Source organism: Echinops telfairi, unplaced genomic scaffold (genome assembly GCF_000313985.2).
Source record: "Echinops telfairi isolate 266 unplaced genomic scaffold, ASM31398v2 ScPeMD7_4225;HRSCAF=4972, whole genome shotgun sequence".
In the NCBI taxonomy this organism is placed as follows: Eukaryota; Metazoa; Chordata; class Mammalia; order Afrosoricida; family Tenrecidae; genus Echinops; species Echinops telfairi.
Genome location: NW_022108124.1, coordinates 6,101,648 through 6,125,964, shown reverse-complemented (window position 1 = coordinate 6,125,964; position 24,317 = coordinate 6,101,648). Strand labels below are relative to the sequence as shown.

The following is a 24,317-nucleotide window of genomic DNA, read 5'->3' as shown; positions in this document are numbered from 1 at the left end:
AATAATGTCATGATATATTGTGAAATAATTATTTCTAATGACAAATAAATAAAATTTTGTCTTGAAGCATGGTGTAGCATGGGTAACAGTCTTAATATAACAGTACACAACATTGTTACATTTTGCGACAGTATTCGTAAAACACTAACAGTGCAAAGGTTGAGATAGCTTCTTTCTCACCAGATCAGAAATTCTCGGGGCAGTCTTTGCAAGAGCACAACGAAGATCATCTTCCACAACAAGTCTACTTCTGTATTAAGACTTGATAACCAACAAGCTAGAAACCCTGTTTCACAAAGATATGTTGTTGGAAATGGAAGAAGAATGCACAACACAGTCTCAGACAGAACAGGAAATGTCTACAAACACTTGATCCAGAATTTTGTAACTGGCATTGTAGAGAGATCAGTTCTTGCTGCATGACTGTTAATAAGTTCAATGAACTCCTCTTGTGCTGTCTCAGGAACATCTTCAACTCTGACTGTGAACGGGCTTCTGGCAAGTGCAAATGGGGTGTCAGGTCGATTTGGAAAATACGACGAAATTTCGTCTGTAAGCATGTGCAAGTGTTCTTTCACAGAAATGATCATCATAATCTTTTAGTCTGGTTCAATGTCATGTTCCTCAAAGAAAGCAGATAAGGTAGGCAACGTGTACATTTTATTTTCATCCAATTTTTTTTGCCAAAGCTGAAGTTTCATTTGGAATAATCGGATCTTTTCCGACAATTTGAGGCATGTTGTATTCAGTCCTTGCAGTGATAAATTTAACTCATTCAAGATGGCAAAGATGGCAACCAAGTCCCATATATACTCATGAATAAGCCGAGTTTTTCTGCACATTTTTAAAATGCAGTTTTTGTGGTAAAATTAGGTGCTTTGGTTGATATTCATGTCAGTTAATACTTGAATATGTATGGTAAGCTATTTTCTACAGTTTGCTTTTATTGCTGAAAAGTGCTTCGAACTGAAGTCTTGTTTTCTGATTTAAAAATGTTTTGAGTTCATCACGAAGCTAAAAAACACATTTTAAAACGTTTCCTCTCCACAACCATCTACTTCAGGGTGAAATAGCAGAGCACTATTTGGTGCATCCAACTCGTTGCACAGTTGCAAAAACAGTCGACTGTTTAAAGTGCTCGCCTTTACAAACTGACAGAACTTATGATGCTTATCATGACTTCTTGTAACTCTTGTGGCAGAGTCTTCGTTGTTCATTTTTGCCAATGAATCATACAGTGAGTTCCAAGAACTTTGAATGATTCATTCAGTACCAAACGTTGAAATCCAGATCAACATCCTAGCATAATTGGCGCACCATCTGTGCAAACACCACAAACCTTTTTCCAAGAGATGTTATGCTCTTTCAGAAATGAATCAACTGTGTCAAATACATCACATGCTGTAGTTGTCATTTCAAGAGGTTTGCAAAAAAGAAACTCATCTTTAAAGTCGCCGTCATTCATATACCTCACATAAACCAGTAACTATGAACTGTTTGCAACGTCTGTAGATTGATCAAGCTGGATGGTAAATATTGGAAGTGGAGCAGATTTAATTTCCTGGATTACCTGATGAAGAATATCAGCAGACATGTCATCTATTCTTCTGCGGACAGTGTTGTTAGATAAGGAAATTGCACTCAATTTGGTGACCAATTCATCTCCAATAATAATAACTCAAACAATGTCTTTGGCCACTGGCAACAGTACATCCTCAGCAATGGAGTGAGGTTTCATAGCTCTGGAGATTCTGAGTGCCACCAAATAGGAAGTTTCAACAGCTGCAACGATTTGCTTGTGGACTTACCACCAGGGTCAAGTCTGGCTTTCTCGGGTCCATCAGCTTTGCTTCTAAAATAGTTGGTTTGGTATCCTTGCCAGAAAACTCAGATGCTTGCTATCAAAATGGCATTTTAGTTTGTTCGGCTTCATATATTTGGCTGATAGAAGTTCACAACAAATAACACATTACGGTTTCTCAATTCCTGCTACAATAATTGAGGTAAAACCATACTGTAAAAAATCCTCAATATATTTTCTTTTCTTAACATTCTTCTCTACCTGATCCATTGAAATGGAATGGTTTCCTAATGAAAATCATATATACCAATGGCTTTAGTAATACAAAAGATGACACATGGCATAGTTCAGTCAATACAGTTCATTAAAGTTTCCTATGATTTACCAGTCTGTGGTTTGTTTTGTTTTTACATACCTGTTATTATCACAAGGGGACAGTATTCACATCAACCACAGCTGAATATAAAAAGACGGATCAGCATCCAGATTAAGTACCCATGGTATAGAGTTTTTGTGTGCAGTAATTGATGATTTTACAGTACATGATTTTACATTTACTCAGCAATTATAATTCATGAAGTATTGTTTTACCTGCAATACTGCTGCTTTCAACACAGCAGCTGCTTTTAACATCGTAGCTACTTTCAATACAGCAGCTGCTCTCTACACAGCAGGTGCTCTCTACACATTAGCTGCTCTCTACACATGTGTGACTGGTCCACATAAGTACATTATAGCACCAACCCTGTCACATACACCTGTATTTGTATGGGGTGTATGTGATGGGGTTGGCACAATGATGTCATCACACAGGGTACTCATATGTGGGTGTATCTGCTTGTGGGCTGACCCGCCTGGAGATGGTTAGAGGAGCGGTGTCTCGGTTCCTAAGACCATTTGAGATATATGTTTTCTGATAGTCTAAGGCTACGCCTGTAAAAGAGTCGTTCAACCCGCAAAGGGGTTGTGTCCCACAAGTTGAGAACCGTTGCTCTAGGGATACAATGGTCTATGGATGTACCACAATCTCCTTGGGTTTTACAGAACCAGTCTTCCTCTTGATGATAGTTCATCTTTGATATATTTGGGCCACTTTCCTATGCTGATATATATTTTTTATTACTCAGAATATTTCTTTTTCTTTCTCTCTCTCACTAACATTGATATGGTGTTGACTCATATAAAACCCCTGTGAGTTTCCGAGATGGTAACTATAGGAACAAGAAACCAATTTTTCTCTCTCAAGGAAATACCGGTGGTTTTGAACTGGCAACCGTGATGATCACAGGCCAACACAGAACCACTACACAAGCTGGTTTGTTATAATCATTTGTCAACTGTTAAGGAAACATCTTGAAAATATTTTTAGTAGACTTCTGCATTTCGCAGCTCTCCTCAGACAGAGCTTTGCAATCATTTTCCGGGTGCTTTCATTCCTGTTTTTCTTTCTTCTAACCAAGAGCTAACCCCACTCTTTGTGCTGAGACGTTACTCCACCATTGCAACCATTCTGGAGCCATTTAATGATGCTTCCTACATGTCAAACTCTTTCATAAGAGTAAAATAATGGATATTTTAGAAATTCCTTTTCATATACACGGACTCTTTTTTAAATAGAGCAAACAGTTTAGTTGTTGCCATAGCATAGTTTTATTGAGTGTTTACTAATTTTTGGTAATTATTAACGAGCCTTTCATAATTCAATTTGATGTGTAGAAAATTTGAAAGAAAAAGAAGATGATGTGTTAAAATGCTGAACATTGCTGAAGTGGAGATTTACTTGGACACAACCTAGGTATATAGACAATGACATGAGTTTCTTTAATTTGTGAGCAATTATGGAATTCTATTTTACTTAAACTGAGATAAATTTCACTTCTGATGAATTATTCTGATGAATAAAATGCCACGTATTATATTTATAGTTTTTAATTTCTCATATTATTGGATTATAGAAAGAAATGTTATTTCATAGGTTTAATGGATATTTGTGTGATTGGCAGCTTCCAAATTGAAGTTAGGTATAGGCAAATCACATGTATTTCACTGATCAGAAAGGGAAAGCTAGTTTGAATCAAAGTTTTAAATTGCTTTTATTATTTTAAAGTATAATGGTAATTAAAATAGATTTATTCTATGTTCTATTAATGAGGTATTATAACTGAATTGTAGTAGCATATTGGTTGTTTTAAAATCATCAATACATTTCATATCCAATAATGTCTCAGAAGAAATAGTGAAAATACGTAAGCAGAAAAAATATTTCTGCTATTGATATTTCAAACTTACCTTGCAAAGCTGTCTAAAATTATATTTTGTTTAACAATTATTTGTAATTATTATGTGTCAAGATTTGCAAGTCACAAACTAAGGATGTTAAAGTACATTACAAACTTTGTACATGGGAATGTTTGAAAAGTTATTTTATATATAACAGACTTCATGTGCTTAGGATCTTTTGATATTTTAATATCTGCACATCCTAAGTATGATTACAATTATGGGCTCAGTTAGTTGAATGCATGATTACGTGGGAGTATCCCAGGTAATACTTTAACTCAGTAATTGCTGGTGATTAATTCTATTTTTCCAGATTGTTTTTTATTTGAGTTTGAAAGTTGGCTTCTTGTTTCCTTGGGTTGTAATTGCTTCTAAATTATGCACGAGGTTCTAAGTTCTGAGTTAATTATATGTCAGTGAGCTCTTTTAAATCAAACTCAGAAATTTCAAGGTGCACACATCATAAGGACCCATTAAAACCTTTAACATCGCCTGGGTAAAGAACTGCCATGCATGATTGATGACGGTGGCTTTTTGAAGTTCTCCCAATTCTGTGGTGCCAATCATTACAGGCATTAGGAATTCATCTTTATTTAAGAATTCATGGAATTTCAAAACACTAAAATTATGCTGGTGAATCTCTGATCAATAACCCTTTTTCTCAACTTCTTTGGGAAATGACAAGCTCCTGGTCTGAATTTGGAAAGAACTACAGACACAGACATTTTGAAATAACAGCCATTTCACCTAACTTGCATTAATTTTATGCTTCTGAATGAAAACCAAATCTTAGAATTAAAAAGTAAAGAAACCTAAGAATAAAGTTATGCTATGTAATGATGAAGGTAAAATTGATGTTTAAAACATAGTTCTAATTAAATTCCCTTGTTGATTTTTTCTTTTCATTTTAGGAATAGCATGAAGTTTTATCTCAAGAGAATAAATGGAGTATACTCATTTCTTTTTCACTTCTTCAGATATCTTGCTGTTAGTTACTATCAAGTCAGTGGCAATCCATGATGAATTTATAAATAACTAACTGAAACATTGCCTACTTCTGTGCCATCTTCATGATCGCTGCTATATTTTGGTCCATTTTTGAAGCTATTTTTCACTCAATCTCTTTTAGGGTATCTCTTATTTTTGTTGAGGCTCTTGTTTCCAGATATGAGGTTCTTTTCCAACTTGTCGCTTTTCTAGACTGTATGTTCAAAGTACATAAGTACAAATCTCTCTAGTCTTGCTTCTAAGGAACATTCTGTTTCTATTTCTTTGGGGCATGAATCAAGGGGAGATTGCTTGAACAGAAAAAGGGAATACTTTTTCGTTCAAAATGGAAAAACGGATGCAGCAAGACTCTATCACTTCACCTTACTTATTCTTTCTATGAACTGTGCAAATAATCTGAGAAGCCAGACTGAAGAAAGAAGAATACAGGGTAGGAGTAGAGGAAGGCTCACTCACAAGCTTGTTTCGTAAAAAAGACTTAAAGCACTAACCAATGGAAATTTTAAAAACGATAGGCTCTCACATGTTTTGCACTGTAACGTGAAGAAAATGATAATCCTCAAAACTGGACTAATAAACAACCTTATGAAAAATACAGAAGAAATTTAGATCGTCAGTAATGTGTCTACATAAATTAAAAATCAATGTATATAGAAGCAGTCTACAAGAAATCAAACATATCTCATTGGTGAAATCTGTTTAAAGTTCTCTCTTTAATATTTGAAAAAGCAAAGACTCCACTTTGATGAATAAGCTGCTTTTATCTCACACAACAGTCTTTTCAATATCCTAATATATATAATTTAAATCAAAGCTAGGTTATGTCAAATATTAATAGAATAAACTAACTACTAGATTAACAGTCAACTTTTTTATAGTAGCAAGACACAACTGAATATGATAACATGAATATAATTGTACTTTTAGTATAATGATACAGAAAGCTGTCATGCTACAAATATCATTATGTAAATGGATGAAAAAATACACATGTAAACTGTAAGTGTAAGGTTGGTAGGAATGTTAAATAACATCGATTTAATGTCAAAGGGTATTATCAATTACATAACATCGATTTAATGTCAAAGGGTATTATCAATCTAAATGGAGATATTTTATAATAACAAGAATAATTCATTAAAAAGACATAAAAATGGGTATGGATGTATGATCCAATTTTTAAAAATAACTGAAAATGTTATCATCACATTGATTCTCAGTCATGATGAGAGGCACTTTATATTGCAGAGTGGGACTGTACTTCAAACCTATGATTTTTCAGAAACCGATTTCCACTCTTTTCTTGTGAGGAGCTTCTGATGGGTTAGCGCAGGGGTCCTCAACCTATGGCCCGCAGGCCACATGCGGCCCGCCGGGGGCATTTATCCCGCCCGCCAGGTGTTTTTGCCCATTTTGTTTTTTTACTTCAAAATAAGAAATGTGTGGCTTTCGGCGCTGCGGCCGCAGCCCTTGAGTGTGCTTCAGACGAGGCTCGTCTCCAGCGTCCTCCCCTGTGGCGAGAAAAAAGTCTGGTTGGACCCCAACAAGACCAATGAAAATGCCAACTCCCGACAGCAAATCCGGAAACGCATCAAAGATGGTCTTATCATCCGCAAGCCTGTGACCGTCCATTCTCGGGCCGGTGCCGCAAACACACCCCAGCCCGCTGCAAGGGCAGGCATATGGGCACAGGTAAGTGAAAGGGTACTACTGCCAATGCTCGCATGCCCGAGAAGGTCATGTGGATGGGAGGATGAGGGTCTGCGCTGGCTGCTTAGGAGATACCGGGGGTCCAAGAAGGTTGACCGCCATACGTATCACAGCTTGTCCCTGAAGGGGAAGGGGAACGTGTTTAAGAACCAGAGGATTCTCATGAAACACATCCAGAAGCTGAAGACAGACAAGGCTCTCAAGAAGGTCCTGGCTGACCAGGTGAAGCCCGCAGGTCTAAGACCAAGGAGGCACGCAAGCGCCGAGAGGATCGACTCCATCCAAGAAAGAAGAGCTCATCAAGACGCTGTCCAAGGAGGAAGAGACCAGAAATAAACTGCCCCTCTCTTCTCTGTACATAGTGGCCTTGGCAGTTCTATCGATTAGTCACTAAATAAAAGCAAGCCTTGTTGGCCTGCTCCTGAAAAAAAAATATGTGCAGTGTGCATAGGAATTTGTTCATAGTTGTTTTTTTTTTTAACTATAGTCCGGTCCTCCAACGGTCTGAGGGACAGTGAACTGGCCCCCTGTTTAAAAAGTTTGAGGACCCCTGGGTTAGAGGGACAAACCTTTTAATTAGTAGTTTAGTATATAAAAATTTGCACAGTGCAGGGATAGCCTCAAAAACACTATATTTAACATTTTAATCCCTTCCTTGCTTTATTATGGCATTAATCTGGCAGGTGTGGTTCTGCTACTTTTAATGAATATTAATTATGGTTTTGCTCCATCATAAACCCCCATTGCCTGTGTAAATACTGTCCAGCCACTTAAGAGTTTACTCTAAACAAGTTAACAATTCACATATTCCAGGTGATAGCCAGCCTATACTTGTATGATTTCCTTTTCTCAATTGTGTTTTAAATTCTATACCATTGGCTAAATTAATGACACTAAGAATACAATTACTTTATGCCCTCGGGATGTGATTGATAATGTTCTTTAACATAAAATGACAATGATGTCTCTCTGGTTAACCTTGATATATGAATGGATTTAGGGTTTTCACTTAATTTTAGCTCCAATCTAAAAAGACTTAGCTCTTATGAGTTGGCCCTGCTTGATGCTTGTCCCCAGGAAGAAATAACTGAAGATATGGGTGCTACAACAAAGTGTAAAGAAGACCAACAAAACAATAACAACAACAACAAAAAGAAAGCCACTGACAAAAATGGAAAGGCATATCCATAGTTCAAGATCTGTTTGCTGGCCTTTATACTGCACTAAGAGTTGCCCAGGATCACCAGTACTATCTTTGTCTTAATCCTTCAATCACCTCGTGGAGAAAACGCTTGAGTATTAACTTAACCCTTTCTTGGTTTCTTTCCTTGTTTCTGGTACATCCTCGGTATTGTGGTGAAGAATGCTGATGGTGCCTGGCTAGTGAAAGATATAGAGTCGGGGTCTTAAAGCCTTAAGGATACAAGCCATCTAGCTGAGTAGCAACAAAGCCCACGTGGAAGAAGTACACCAGCCTGTGTGATCATGAGATGTCGATGGGATCGGGTATCAGACATCTAAGACCCAGAACAAAACCACACACAAGGTGAATGGGGTGGGGGTGCATGGAGTGGAGACCCAATGCCAATCTCTAGAGAATTGGACATCCCCTACAGAGGGATCACAGGGAAGAAATGAGCCAGTCAGGGTGCAGTGTAGCACCAATGAAACACACAACTTTCCTCTAGTTCCTTGGTGCTTCCTTCGCCCCACTAGCATGACCTCAATTCTACCTTACAAATAGGATTAGACCAGAACATGCACACTGCTACAGACAAGAGCCCGCTACACGGAATCCAAGATAGATAAATCCTCCAGGGCCAACAATGAGAGTAAACATACCAGGAGGATTAGGGGAGGGTGTGGGGAGAAAGGGGGAATCAATCACAAGGATCAAATTACAACCACCTCTCAGGGGAACAGACAATGGAAAAGTGGGTGAGGGGTGATGGAGGATGGATGATGTAAGATATGAAATTAGTAATCTATAACTGATCAAGAGTTCGTGAGGGAGGGCAGGCAGGGGAAAGGGGGAAGAAATGGAGAGCTGATATCAGGGGCTCAAGTGGGAAGAGAATGCTTTGAAAATGATGATGGCAGCATATGTGTTTGACACACTGGATCAATGTATGGATTGTGATAAGAGATGTAAGGCCCCCCAATAAAAGTATTTACTAAAATACTATCCAAATATTGATGGAACATGATGTACAGATTTCATATTTTAATGATTATCCATGGTCATCAAGTCAATCATGAGTATATAGTGAACCTACAGGCTGTTTCTGAGACAAAATCATTGTGGCAGTAGACAGCCTCATCTTTATCCCATGAAGATGGTTGGTTTGAACCACTGCTTAGTGGTTAGCAGCTACACCCACAGTGCCACCAGGACTTCTTACAGAGGGATCAAAAGAGCCACGAAAATTCAAAAGAAAAGTGTGATTGTTGCCGCTACATGTCAATTCAGTGGGGTTTTGATTCTCAGTGACTTGACAGACACTATGTAATCATCTCCCATTTTGTGGTCTGATACTATTGGCCAATTCGTTGGAAGAGGAATTTCTTTGGAGGCGTGGTCTGCATCCGTGAAATAGATTTCAAGTTTACTGAGCCTAAAGGCATGGTTCTTAAGCAGATATTCTGGCAAAGCTCATTCTTTTTCCATTCTTCATTGTTTCTCATTGCTTGATTTCTGGTTCTTGCAAAACAAAGAGTTTTCAACTTGCCTCCCAGGCTCTCCAACCTTGACCTCAGTAAGAGCCAAGAGTCTTTTAAGAAACTTTCAACTTGTTTCCTCAGCCATGGTTTAGGAATTAGCCTCTCCAATTTCATGAACCCTCTCCCCACAAGTACATGGCCTAGGTCCTTCATGTAATTGTATCTCTATATATGCGTCCCTTGAGTTGCTTCTCTAGATAACCCAGACTAAATGGAAGACAAATGAAGAAAGATTAGTGTATGAAGGGGTCAATAATTATATTTCACTTAAAGAAGTCAAGAGATATTATGTTGAATTAACAAGTGAGATTAATTGATACTAACATGAAGTTATTTATCTTTAGTCTCAGCATGTAAAGCAGTAAAAATGTTTCCTTTGGGGAGTAGGACTGGGGTAGTGAATTTTATTACATATTTCTTAACATCCAATTCAAGACACTTTTACCAATCAAAATTTTTCTTAGAATGTTATACTGTGGTATTGTAGACTGATGCATGCGTATGTTAGAATTTTAATCGAATAGAATATTAGGGGTAGTGAGTGTTACAGCTTTCTCCTTGACTTCACTTGGAAAATCTCTAAAGCTTAAAAAAAAAAAAAAAAGCGTGCTCTTTCCAGTACATTTTGACAGATATTCCTTATCAGGTTAAGTAAGTAGATCTCATCTACTATTTTTTAAGTGTTAGTTGCTTCGTTGATTTATCATAAAAATATTAATCTATTCAAGATTTTTCAATTGTTTATAATTTTAACTTATTTAAGTTCATTGTAATTTCTGATACATTTGTTATAATACATTTGTGTTTCCTTTTAAAGGTGATATTTTGCAAAGATATTACATTATTTAGAGGGCAAGGGGTGGGGCAGGAAAATGCTTAAAGAAAAAGACACTTGGAAGTGATAAGGTAATTTAAAAGGATGCATACTTTAGGATAAATTTCAAGGTGAGCCTTCAAAACTAAAACACTGCCATCTAGTAAATGTTGACTCATAGTGATTCTACAAGGGTGTACCCCAAAAAAAACAGGAAACCCCCCACCCCAATCTATATGTATTTATATATTTTTATAAAACAAACATCACCTTCAAAGTACTCTCCATTACACTCAATACATTTGCCAAATCTATGATTCCATTCTTGGAAACATTTTTCAAGCTCATGTTTTAGGAGGGCTAACAGCACCTCCCTTGTTTTTTTCTTGACCTCTTCTATGTCATCAAATGTATGTCCCTTTTCATTCACAGAAGCAAAAAAAAGTCACAAGAAGCAAGGTCAAGTGAGTAAGGTGGGTAAGGCATGCTGTTTTTTGCCCCAAACTGGCGCACTGAGATGGCTGTGTGAACAGGTTTATTGTTGTGGTGGCAAAACCAGTCCCCCACCTGCCACAAATCAGGCCTTTTTTTTTTCCAGGTTATTTTAAATGTATTTTCTTTCTTTCTTTTTTTTAAATCATCTTATTAGGGGCTCATACAACTCTTATCACAATCCATACATACACCAATTGTGTAAAGCGCATTTGTACATTCATTGCCCTCATCATTCTCAAAACATTTCCTCTCCACTTAAGCCCCCTGCATTAGTCCTCGTTTTTCCCCTCCCTCCATACCCCCCCCTCCCTCATGAGCCCTTGATAATTTATAAATTATTATTTTGTCATATCTTGCCCTGTCCGACGTCTCCCTTCACCCACTTTTCTGTCTTTTGTCCCCCAGGGAGGAGGTCACATATAGTTCCTTGTAATCAGCTCCCTCTTTCCAACCCGTTCTCCCTCTACCCTCCCAGGATCACCACTCACACCACTGGTCCTGAAGGGATCATCCGCCCTGGATTCCCTGGATTTCCAGTTCCTATCTGTACCAGTGTACATCCTCTGGTCTAGCCAGACGTGCAAGGTAGAGTTCATGTCATGATAGTGGGAGCGGGGAGGAAACATTTAGGAACTAGAGAAAAGTTGTATTTTTCAGGCCTTTTTTGTCACACACTGTTAAGCAATCTTTTGAGAACAGAAAGCTTGATTAACAGTCTGACCTGGTGGAATGAACTCTAAATGCACTATCTCCTTACATAAAAAACAAATGAGTATCGTCTTGATTTTTTAGTTCACTCGATGAGCTTGTCTCAGGGGGAGGGGACAATGGCATCTTCCACTGGCTTGATAGATGTTTGCTTTCAGGGTCCTAAGAATAGCACTATGTCTTGTCACCAGAAATGACCTTGGGCAAAAATCTGGGTCAATTTAAAGCTATTCTTTCAGAGCATTGCATGTTACCACTCCACACACGTTTTGCGGCCCGTCAGAACCTGAGGCATAAATTCCATAGCAACCCTTCTCATTCCCATATCTTCCATTAAAATTTGCTCAACTGAGTGACAAGACAGTCCGGATAACATCCCCATTAAATGGTCCATCGCTGGTCTTTGAGCACAAGTGTGTGAATTTTGTTGACATTTCCATCTGTTTGGCAAGTTGACAGACATCCAGAATGAGGTTTGTTATCAATCAACATTCACCCTTTTTGGAAATGAGAAAACTACTCTTACACTTGAGTTTTTCCCATAGCACTGTCCTTGTAACTGTATTCAAAATTATAATAGTTTCTGTGGCATTTTCCCAGAGCAGGAAACAAAATGTCACAGCTGCATGCTGTTCTCATAAATTAGCCATCACAAAAATGAGGTTTGAGTGAAACTGCTTTTATGAAAAATTCACTGTGACCAGAGAGAACCTTTCCAGGCAACACCACTGGATGCACTAACTCAGAGCGAGTAGCGTGATGTTCACCAGAGGGAAAAATTCTTACTCTGAAAGCTCCACCCAGCTGAGCTTTTATCTGTTTTTATTTGGGTATCCCCTTAAATAGGACAGAGTAAAACTGCCCCTGAGTGTTTCCAAGACCGTAACTCTACAGAGGTAGAAGCCTCTTAGGAAATCCGTCTCAAAGGAGTTTGCATTTTTCTTCAAGCATATCCTTTCCCTTCACATCCCACCTTTATGTTTTATGCTTGTCAAAATAAGCAGCATCAGTGCATGTTGCCTTGGTTCAGACTGCCCATTGTACTGGAGCTATAGTCAATAATGGCCCTTCTAGACATACTTCCTTATGTGATGCATCATAATTCTGGATTCCTCGTCTGTGGCTATAATTACATTTTGGAGGATGTCCTCTACTATACATACCAATGACACCATAAGAGGGGCATTAGAACCGGACTTTAGTACAGGATGTGAACTAAATTACACCCTTTTTACCTTGGAGGCATCTTTAGACTGTACCTTACTAGATGGTATAATATAAAATACCATCCTTTGTTTTCCTTGGATGGGTTATAGATGCTAGTACCACTGTATAGTTCTAACTCACACACATCACCTAGAAAGCCATACCCCTATTTCCACAGTGAGCTTTGGTAAAAGCAAGAAGACCTGCTTGACTTCTAGTTCTACACCCTGTATTTGGTTTATCTCTGTTTGAGGCATTTTTGACTTCTAGTTCTACACCCTATATTTGGTTTATCTCTGTTTGACTTTTGTGACTGGACAGCACCCACCACCACACAATATATCCTCAGTGATATATCCTCTGTTTCAGTGAAAAACAGAACCCAGGAATATAAGGGAATACCTTCAAGGGATGAGTGAGGAGAAAGGGTATCTTCAATCTCCCACTCCTTGGGACAAGTCTAGCATTAACTCTTCTAAAAGAAATCATTGCCACAGTTGGTGTCAGAAGTGGGATGCAAAAAAGGTATTTGCAAGATCAATCACTGAGTAGTAGTCTCCTTTACCCTGTTGTATTTTCTGCACTGTAGATACCATGTATGGAACAGCTGAAAACAAAGGTAGCATCATTTTATTTAGGCCTCATTAATCTACTGTCAGTCTCCAAAAACCATCTACCTTTTTCACAGGCCATACAGGACTACTATATGGATAATTTGTGGACAACACTCCAGCATTTAATAGGTCTTTAATTAAAGCAGAGATCCTTTGTCCACCAGGTATCCTATACTATTTCAGATTAACAATTCAAGTATTTCAGACTATTGTAATGGTTCCCATTTAGCATGTACTTTCAATATTGGCCTGAAGGCAGACTTATACACCTTCAATTTCACACTATCAGGTAGATACAGTGTTCCCTAATTAGATATAATATCCATACCAACAATGCATTCAGGTAAGAGAGAGGCAATTAATATGCACAAGATCTGTTTAAATATTCCAATTCTCATCTAAACTTTCACCTTTGTCACACCAACTGTTGCATCTCCATAACCCTGGAGTCAAAATTTATGTCCCTTCCATATTTTATTGGAAGCTTTTGGGATTATAGTACATTAAGCTCTTCTGTTTAGGAACTCCAAGAAGATCTCTTCCCCCAGGCCATTTTACTCACACTCAGCATGCAGCACTGGGTGCCCTGCTGGTCCCTGACCCCCTTTTCAATCATCATCTTCATCAGCTAGTTGAGTGTCTGTTTCACATAGTGCCAGGCATGAATTCCCACCATGAAACACCTCCAAGCTGGGATGAGTAAAACTGACTTGTGTAGGATTCCTAAATATTGATGAAGAGCCCTGGTGTCCTAGTGGTTACAGGTCATGTTGCTAACCACAAGGTCAACAGTTATAAACTGCCAACTACTCGTTGGGAGAAAGGTGAAGCTTTCTACTCTCATAAAGAGTCTCAGAAACTCACAGGGGCAGTTCTACCCTGTCCTATAGGCTTGCCTTGAGTCAGGATCCACTCAATGTCAGTGAGTTTGTTTTTGTTTGTTTATTTGAACATTGTGGACCATTGGTCCACCCAATCACTTGCAGTGCTGTATTAGCACTTTTTTAACAAGAAGATCTTCAGTCAGTTTTGAGCATTTTTGACTTCTGGATCTGGGCCATGCATTTTGCTTATCTCTGCTTGACCTTCAAATTTGGGACTTGAGATATTTCCTTAAAGTTTTGTGAGTTTCTATAGGACGTTTCAGTGAATGGCCGAACCTAGGGACATGAGGGAATGTAACATCTTGGATGACTTAGATATTTGGGACACCTTTATCTCCTTGGGACTAGTCTGGTATTAATTTTCTAAAAGTCAGTATTACCACACCTCTACCATTTCTCCCCAATATTTTAAAAACTTGCTTATTCAACAAACAGCTCAGTGTTAAATATACATTCTTCTCACCCATGCTGCCTTATCCTTGTGCCCACATCATGTGAATTTTTGTCAGTTCTTTGTGGGCAGGATTTGTGTCATGCTCACCACTGAGATCCCAGATTTGAATATGCAGACATGTTACAGCGCACTATTTAAAAAGTTTTAAATATAGAATGCCCAGAATTTAGTACTATATATTTTTTCTGAACCCCCATTCATATTCCAGTCATACTCCAAATTCTGACTATGCCACTGAGGCTTCTTATTTGCTTGTATTTGTTTCTTTTCCCCAGTACCTTTTGATAATAATAGGTGCTTAATTCATGTACAAGTACTATATTTTCCCTGAGAGAGACACTGAAACAATCCTCTGAAATCAGTTCAATATTTCCTCACAATGAAATCTTTAAGTGGGAACACATTCATAACCCAATAGGTCAGATGAAAATATAGTTTCTCCACAGGGGTCATTAGATTTTTTAAAAATTTTTTAGTTTGCACATATAAAAGAAATGAAAATCTGTAGGGTTTTATTTTTCCTGTTCTATTTTGACAACATTCATTGATATATAATTTTTAAAATAATACACAACTTTAGAGAAGCAGTAAAAGGATTGTTTTTGTGAATAATTGTAAAATGTATTATAAGTCATCAACATTTGGGATCATGTGTCTGATTGTTATGAGGAAAAACAAACAACTGTGCCCTTATTATTTCCTGGTGCAAGTACCCAGCGAGCCTGTTTATTTTTCCTACTCTGTTCCCCAGAATGGCATGGGTTTCTAGAGACATGAGATTCCTCTTGTAAGCTTTTTGTTAGATGCTTAATTACAATATAGAAAAATGATAACCATCTGTCTGATATAATCAAGTCTTACAATGTACCCATTGGTTTATGTACCCGTTCCTTCGTTAGTTCACTCAAGTATTCACTGAGGAAGGCAGTTTTCATTATTCTCATTTTGTACAAGCGCAAGCTAAGGTCCTAAGAAAATAAATTGGCCAACTTGACTCAAAAGCTTTAGCGCTAAGGTGCAACTCAGAGCAAATGACTGCAACAGCAAGGCTCTTTCCATTGCAGCAGAACTGCACCAAGCAACACACACTGTAGCAGCAAGCGTAAACATTTCAACAATGTGGGTTTTAGATATTATAATATACTATAATCTAATAGTAAAAGGAAAGGATCTCAAACCGGTCAACTCTTGGCCCTGCGACTTGTCTTAGAGTTTTCGTAGGCTGTCACTGATATTACAGTTGAAGACAAACAACAGACTTCCCCTATTACCCCTGACCATAGGAAGGAGAACAAATGACAATAAAGGGCTGTTCCTCTTAATAGAGCCTCTGTGACCGGGGTGAATATCTCATATTTACTTTGTGCCATAACAAGAAAAATTGATTTACTTAGAGTTTCTGATTTCACCTAAAAAATGTATTTCCATTCCACTATGAGCAATACCCTCTCCTGTGCGCGAGCTCTATCTTACATTTATTTTATTGGCAATGGCGTACAACTTCTGAGAGGAACATTTATTTTCAGAATTAGCTTGACCAAATTATAAATGCCTCCAATGGAACAGCTTGTCCTAATAGATAGCTCTCTCGCTCCCTCCCAAACCCACTGCTACAAGGTTTTTAAAGGATATTTATCAAAACCCCTAGACAATCCTCCAACTTCAATTGAACCAATTAATTTTATGCAATAAAAAATCTGAAGGAAGTCTCTTGACTGCCTCTCTGACACTTTATATCCTGTGATATTTCATTTTTAGCAATAAGTGATTGAGAGCAACAGACATGACTGCTTTTTAAAACGGTATGTGGGACTATAAGCTACTTTTTTTTATTTGTTAGCAGAATTCTAACACCCACTCACACTTTGAGCCCTACCACATTGTGTCATAACAATGCTGTATCATTGCTCATTTGAAATATCTAAGAAAAAAAATCAGCCTTTCTGTAGAAATGGATTAAAATACATATTAAATATATATTACATATATCTTTGAGGGTTTTTAATTAACATATATTAGTGGTAAGAATCTGGTCTCTTTGGATGAGAGCGTTAAAGCCTATGAATAAAATTTGGTTAGTTTTTTTGTACATTATGATACCCATATGGCTTATGAAAATTCATTTTTTAAAGAAATATATACATATATATTTAATTATAAAAACATACTCAGTCAAGTGAAACATTATAATCTTGATTCTACTGTACACTTACTAAGCAAGGGTGTGAATGTGGGGATTTGGCCAAAGCATGTGTGGAGTCCATGACAACATTTTGGGATTATCTTTCTCAGAACCCCTACCTACCCCTGGAAGTTCCAAGGAATCTTTGCTTTAGGAAAGATTTAAAGAGATAAAATTCACAACACATGGAACACAGGAACAGGAGGGAGCAGGGCACCAATCGCAATGAATGGCACATAACCACACACCCCATTCAGGGGGAAGAACGACAGAAACCAGAGGGTAAGGGAGACAGCGGTCGGTGTGAGATTTGAAAATATTTAACAATCTATCAAGGGGCCAGGAGGGTTGGTGGGTGGGGGGAGAAGGGAGGGGGGGAAAGAGGAGCTGATCCCAAGGGTTCAGTGGGAAAAAAACGATGAAAAAAAAAAAGAACGATGGAATATATGTACGAATATGTCGGATACAATTGATGTATGGCTTGTAATGAGAGTTGTAAGAGCCCCCAATAAAATGATTTTAAAAAAGAGGAAATATTTAAAAATGATACATGCAGGGATAAGAAATACCAAGGCCAGTCATGATAGTCTCTTCTGATATCCTGTGTCTTTCAAAAGGAAATCTCTCTTGGTAAGAAAAGAACCTGAATTTGGTTAACACCAATATTCTGAGTTGGGCTGTTAATTGTATGTAAGCTCAGCAGGTCAAAACCTCCATGTACTCTTTCGGAGACAGACTGGGCTTTCTACTCCCCCTAAAGAGTTACAGCCTAGAATTTATAGGGGCTGTTCCACCCTGTCCTATAAAGTCATTATGAATCAGCATCGACTCTCTAGCAGTGAGTTTGATTCAGAGTTTTTTTTTTCTGTTTTTAAAATTTATTCAGTCTGCTACACACTGGGAACCATGGATGAAACAATATAAAGTAATAGATCATCTTTTATGTTGGAGTAATTCATTTATGGTCTTCCTAACAATGGGCAAAGAGAATAATTATTCCCTTTACCAACTCTCATCCATCTAACCTTCTTTATTTTACAATCAAACTTCTTGAAAAAGTAAAATATAAATCACTGCTATAACACTGTATACCATTAACTCGTTCAGAACTTGTCTTTAGTGGCCTACAGTTTTTCAGGATGTGTCCAGCTATGCCTTTATGTTTATGAATTTTATTGATATTATGTATTATTTACCCACCATTATTGACTAACAAATATTAGGGGTTTCCAATTTAAGACAGTGCAACCTCTCCTCTGTGTGGTGTCCCCAGCGATCTTAAACCATTCTTTTGGGGACATTTAGTAGTTAAGAGTCTTCTTATGATCTCTCTTTGCTCGCTTATATCTTAACTATTTCCTTCCTCCTTTCTGCCAAGGATGAGGAAGTTTGATGACTGCATCTCCTTTCGGAGAGAAATATTCTTCTTTGGAATTCATTGTGTGTGTGTGTGTGTGTGTGTGTGTGTGTGTGTGTGTGTATGTGTGTGGGGATTTAAGTTGAATGATGGGCTCAAAAACCAAACCAAAACAAAAGGCAACAACCAACTTACCATGTTATAGGTTTTCTGACTTTTCTGAAGGTTAGTGAAGGTGTGACTTTTTCCCCCCTCAAAGTAAAGGAAACTTATAGCTAATTCCAGTCAATTAGAAAGCACCGAGCAGACTTTTGAAATCATGGATTTAGTAGTTCTGTGGTCCTTTCTCAAAAGCCCCCCCTTTTCTAGTTGGGCTCCTCTAGAAACTTTCCCAGTGTCTTTCCAGCACCTAGGGAATGATGCGTGAGTCGGGTATACTCACTGTGGCCTTACTATGCATCCTATGTGTTCAGAAAGACGTTGACTTTATAGCTATTTAAATATATTTATTTAAATTCTTACTGTGAATTGGGTGAAAGTTCATAAACAAACTCGTTTTCCATTCAACAATTCACAAATATTCTGTTCCATGCCATTGGTTGCAATCCTTACAATGGAACGTAAATTATTCACTTCCTCCCTATTTCCAGTTTTCTTTCCTCCCTTTTGCCTAAACCCCTCTGAACTTTGTCCTTGGCAGAGCTTCTCTTTGGTTTCACTCAGGTGATTATTCTAAGGAGTACACGCCTCCCTCATATTGTTTACCTTAGAGTTATTTCTATTGTTTGGCAGAAAAGAGAGTCACAGGGATGAGTTCAATTTCCTAGTGAAAGGTAACGAATGCTCCACTTATCTCTGTCCAACTAGTAAACCTCATTTTTTTATGACTCTGAGTTTTGTCTGACCTATTTCTCCTACTCTATCCAACCCTTGCTAATTCAATCTCTTTCAACGCACTTGATAGTGTTGTCAGAGCACTGGGGATTTGTTCTGGTCTCAGGAATGTGGAGGCTGATTTCTTGATGGACTAATTATTTCCATGTGTCTGAGAGAGAGAGAGAGAGAGAGAGAGAGAGAGAGAAAGAATTGTATCTCAGATGACTGCTCATGAGCTTTTAAGACCCCTTGAGCTAATCACCCAAATAGGATACGGAACCTCATTATCTTTGTGACCTATGTTGTCTATGGGTTTTGGTGTCCCTTGACACGAAGGTCTCCTGAGTACCAGGCCCAGAGACTCGTTCCTTGAAGGTGTTTGAGGATGTCTAAGAAGTTTTCTTCATTGCCTTCTCTGTGCACCATCACATGCATAGATCTATATTTTAGCAAAGGTAAACACACGTGTACAAATATTCTATGTCACATCCATATATATTCATGAGTATATTCCTCTCCCTATCACACCTGGTTAGGCTGTGTGTTTATCTAAGCATCTTCTAATAGTTGATGGTTATTATGAAATTATGTATGTATTTACCTGTGTTGTATTGGCTACAAATTTTGAGAATTTTTGTGTTTATATTCCTGAGGCATATTGATGCATACATTTTCTTTTTGGGGGACATCTTTGCCTGATTTTTGTATCAGGCTTCTGTTCACATCATAAAAAGCAGGTAATCATATTCGTTTTCTGTGCTCAGTCAGTTGGAGTAGAATTGCTCTGAGTCTTTCTCGGTTTGGTAAGGTTTTCCAGTGAAATCATCTGGGCTGAGATATTTTTTGGTTACTGTGTTTTTTAATGACCTGATCAATTTCTCTTTCCCTTAAAAATCTGTTCAAATTTTCTCCCTCCATCTGTGCCAATTAGGTAGGCCATCTGTTCTAAGTATTTTTCTGATGTTTTCAAGTTTGTTGGCGTGTTATTCTTCATATTATTCTTCATCGTATCTAGTTATTAATGTTTTATTTCAGCTAGTGCAATGGTGATATCACAAATTTCATTTCTTATTGATTTTATTTTCATCTTCTTTTCATTAGTTAGATCTACCATTGGTTTGTCTGTTTTATTAATCTCTTCAAATAATAAATCTAGTCTGTTGATGCTATTATTTTACTGTTTCAGTTCTTTATCCTCTTATCTTTATTATTTCTCGCTTTCTGATGACCATAGGTTTTATGCTACTCCTTTTCCTAATTGCTGGAGATATTGGATTGAGGTGTTGATTTTGGTTGATTTTCTGGTTTGTAGCTTTATAATAAATTGCCGTTTGAACACCGTTACTGATTTTTAACGTTTTGGCATGTCATTTTAAAGTTCTCTTTTGTTTCAAGATTTTGAAAACTTTCTTTTTATCCTTAATAACTCAGTCTTTTGAAGCACTGTGTAATTCAATTTCCGTGTAAAAAACTCACACGCCTTTCTTGATTTACTTATTCCTGGTTTCTACGGTTATAACCTTGTGATCTGAGAAGTTGCTGTATAGTATTTTGATGTCTTTAAATTTATTGAGGCTTGTTTTGTGGTCTGACATATGGAGAATGGTCTATGTGCCTGATGTGCAAATTTTTAAAATTTGTGTTGCTGCCAGTTTTTGCTATTGTTACTCCACATCATTATCTGCACTGAGTTAATTTTGTTTGGGGATTTTCTTATCATTCTCTTTGTTACTATTGTTTTGATGTTTACTAGATATTATGACTTCCTCTTTTTTGTTTTGATGAGAAGGTCTATTTTGTGTTTTTGTTATTGTGTTCACTTACAAATTGATAACTCTGCTTCCCTATTTTCAGTTTTGTAGGTTTCTTTTACGTTAGATGCTGTTATATCTGGGTTAACTTCTGGAGGGTATTGTTATATATGTTAAACTTATGATAATTGCCTTTCAGCTTTGGTTCTCTGCCCAAAGAACTTCCTTTAATATTTCTTGTAAGGTTGGTCTGGCTATTACGAAAACCTTTTTTATTTGTTTCTCTGGCTATGTCCCAGTTTTGCAATCATATTTGAGAGACAATTTTCCTAGTTATCTCATTATTTATTGGATATTACTTATCCTTTCAGTTTTATAGTTGGCATCCCAGTGCCTTCTTGCCTGCATGACTTCTGCTGAGAAGTCAGAGTTTAGTATTATGGTTCCCCTTTGTAGGTCATTTTTTTGTTTTTCTCCAGCCATTCTCAGGATTGTTTGCTTGCCTTGCATTTGGAAAGTTTACTTATAATATGTCTTGAAGATTATGTTTTGAAGTCTATTTTGTAGGGAGTGTGTTGAGCTTCAATAATACATCTCTTCCGCCTTTCATATTATGAAAGTGTTCTTCCAACAAGTATATAATAATTTCTCTGTACTTTCTATTGTATCTTCCTGTTCTAGAACTCCAATCACATGCAAGTTATGCCTTTTGATGACATCTTCCATAATTCCTAGGCTTTCTTTCCTTAATTTTCACCCAAAATATTTCTGTAACAAATTAGTATTGACAGAATTGTCTTCAATATCTCTAATTCTATCTTCTTTTGATTCAGTTCTACTTCTTTGTCCTTTGACTATATTAACTTTTCTGGAATTTTGGCATCAATCTTTCGGAATTATATGTGATGTTTTTTGTATGGTTTAAATTTTTTTAATCAATTTTGTGAGTTTGAACTTGTATTATTATCCTGAATTGTTCTGAATTTTTGTCTTTATTTTACTTGAATTCATCTGTAATTTTTCCCATTCGTTCTCTTAATCTGCTTGAAAGTACCTAACTATCATTCTTTTAAAGTCATTATCAGGTTGATTCAATACTTTTATTCTTCCAGAGTTTTTTATTACTATTGTTATTATTTGGTCACTTGATTGAACCACTGCTTTGTCTTTTTGTGTGATCTGGAAATGTGTTATGATAATTAAGACTTCGTGCCAACTTATTTGGGCCAGAACTCTTAGTAGATTGGCATTTAAGACCTAATATTTCCCCCAAGATATGATCTTGCCCTATGCTATTATTTCCATGAGGAGATCTTCTGGGAATAGCCAATTGGGTATAAGATTAGTGTGGATGCAGAATATTTATTCAAATCAACATCCTAAGCCAATCATTGAAGAGAAGTCTCCGCAGGACTGTGGCCTGTCTCTGACATAAGTCAACACCATAGAACATTTAGTTGTCATACTGCTGAGTCTGTATCTTGCATCTGGGCCATCCTGCTTCCTCTGGTTCTTTGGCCTTGACTCAGTATTTCCTGCCTCACATGGAAGTTGTATGTCGTCTATTCTCTTACTGGCCTTGGATTTATTAGCCTCTGCAGTCCCAATCCTATTGTCTGTATGCCAATATGTCAACCTTGTGTTAATGTTGCATAAGCCAGAAGAAAACTCCAGCCTAACATCTGACCCATGATCTTTGAGCTTAGACAGACTAGCAACTTGCCCACTTCCACAACTGCATCGCCATATTCTTAATATAGAGCGAACAACAGCAAAAATAAAGAAAATTATGATTAATTTGAATAGGGAAAGCACAAACAAGAAAAATAAATTAATACCTAAAAAGAAATACAGGGAAGCAATTTAGAAAATATTTTTTAAAGTACAATATAAAACTAAGGAGGCAAGGAGAAGTAACAAAAAACTAAGGAAGAAGAAATGAAAGAAAATAAGAGAGAAGAGAAAAAAAATAAAGAAAGCGAAAGAGAAGAAAAGAAAAAAAAAAAGGAGTAAACAGTTGGGACAGGGCACAGAAAGGAGAAAACTTGTTTGTGGGGGACGTAGATAAGTACCAGGGATAGGTTTGCATCCAAGGAAGTCATGAAGGAGCTTTTGTGCACTAGACAGGAGGTATGTGGGGTTAGGGCACCCAGTCCTGGCAAGGAGTGTTTACTAGTTCAGAGTATCCCTGGGTCCAGAGTACCCAATGCTAGCAGGAGTTCCTACCTATGCAGGGTTGTCTGGGAACAGAATAGAATGATCTTTCTCTTAATTTGAGGAAGCAGAGAATGCATGTCTTCAGATGCAAAGTTGGAGGGGACATGCACCCAGCATCTGATTCCCACATGTGCACCTCTAACCTTAAGCTGAACTCAGCTTGGGCAGGAGCATGTATGAGGATAGGGGTTGGCCATGCTTATGTCTATATTTGTAGAAGAGTTTCTTTGGGGTTTGATTTATAGGAACATTCTGAATGTAGGAGCAAATGAAGAGTTTTGCGTCTTTAAATTGGAAGGGATTTTATTGATCACTACTTGAATATGCTTAGGAATGTTCATACAAGTGTTGTTATCTACTATTGGAAACTGGCTTAAACCATTTTAAATTCATAATGTATTAAGACCATTATGGCCAATATCAAGAGGCAAGGTTCCTAAGTAAGAGAGGGTTTGATGACTGCTTTTATATAATATTTCTACTAGTTATAATATAAGCAAACCCCAAAGAAACTCTTCCACAAATATAGATGTTTATCATCAAGTATATACAAGTGTAAACACATGAGAGGAAGATGATGTGGCTACTCCCATAAAGGCTGAAAGTTCCATAAATCTATAGGGGTTTTACCCTGTTCAGTAGACTTGGTATGAGTTGGAATCAAGAAATGCAATAAATTAATTATCCTAACTGTAAGATACAGCTAACTACCAGTTCGAATTGGAATAACCAAGAATGCCTTTATCTGTTGTTCTGAGGGAAGACTTTGCATTAATAGAACTTAGAAGACTATTCTTTTTTTTAATGAGTGATGTAAATCTATTGTAAAAGCCACTAACCACTAATTTCTGCCATCTATTCTTAATATTACCTTTCTGTTATACAAGAATGTTCGTGTTGATCAGCCTGTAAAAACACTTGCACACTTGTAATAGCTCCTTCTGGTATGTGTCTCCTTGCTTATACCTTAACTTGTATCCTTTTAACATAACGTGTCTCCATTTCAACAAGTGTATCTGCCAGTGAGAGTCGTGCAGTGACGGATGATGCATAAAGGGAAAGTTGATGGCTGTCAGTTATTTTGGGCAAAGAGAAGTTTAGGGTAACTGCTCAAATTGGAAATGTAGCTGGTTGCCCGAGATGAACCTGAATGAATTTATTTTTTTTAAGATGGAGTGGCTTAAAGGTTTTTTTTTATTCTCGGAACAATTTTTAGAGTAATTAATGTTGCCCTATATA

General features: G+C 37.3%; 1 pseudogene; it reads left to right on the top strand.

Moving 5' to 3' along the window:
• The first annotated feature begins 6,771 nt into the window (after nucleotides 1-6,771).
• LOC101657015 lies at nucleotides 6,772-7,193 on the top strand (annotated as a pseudogene).
• The last annotated feature ends 17,124 nt before the right edge of the window (nucleotides 7,194-24,317 follow it).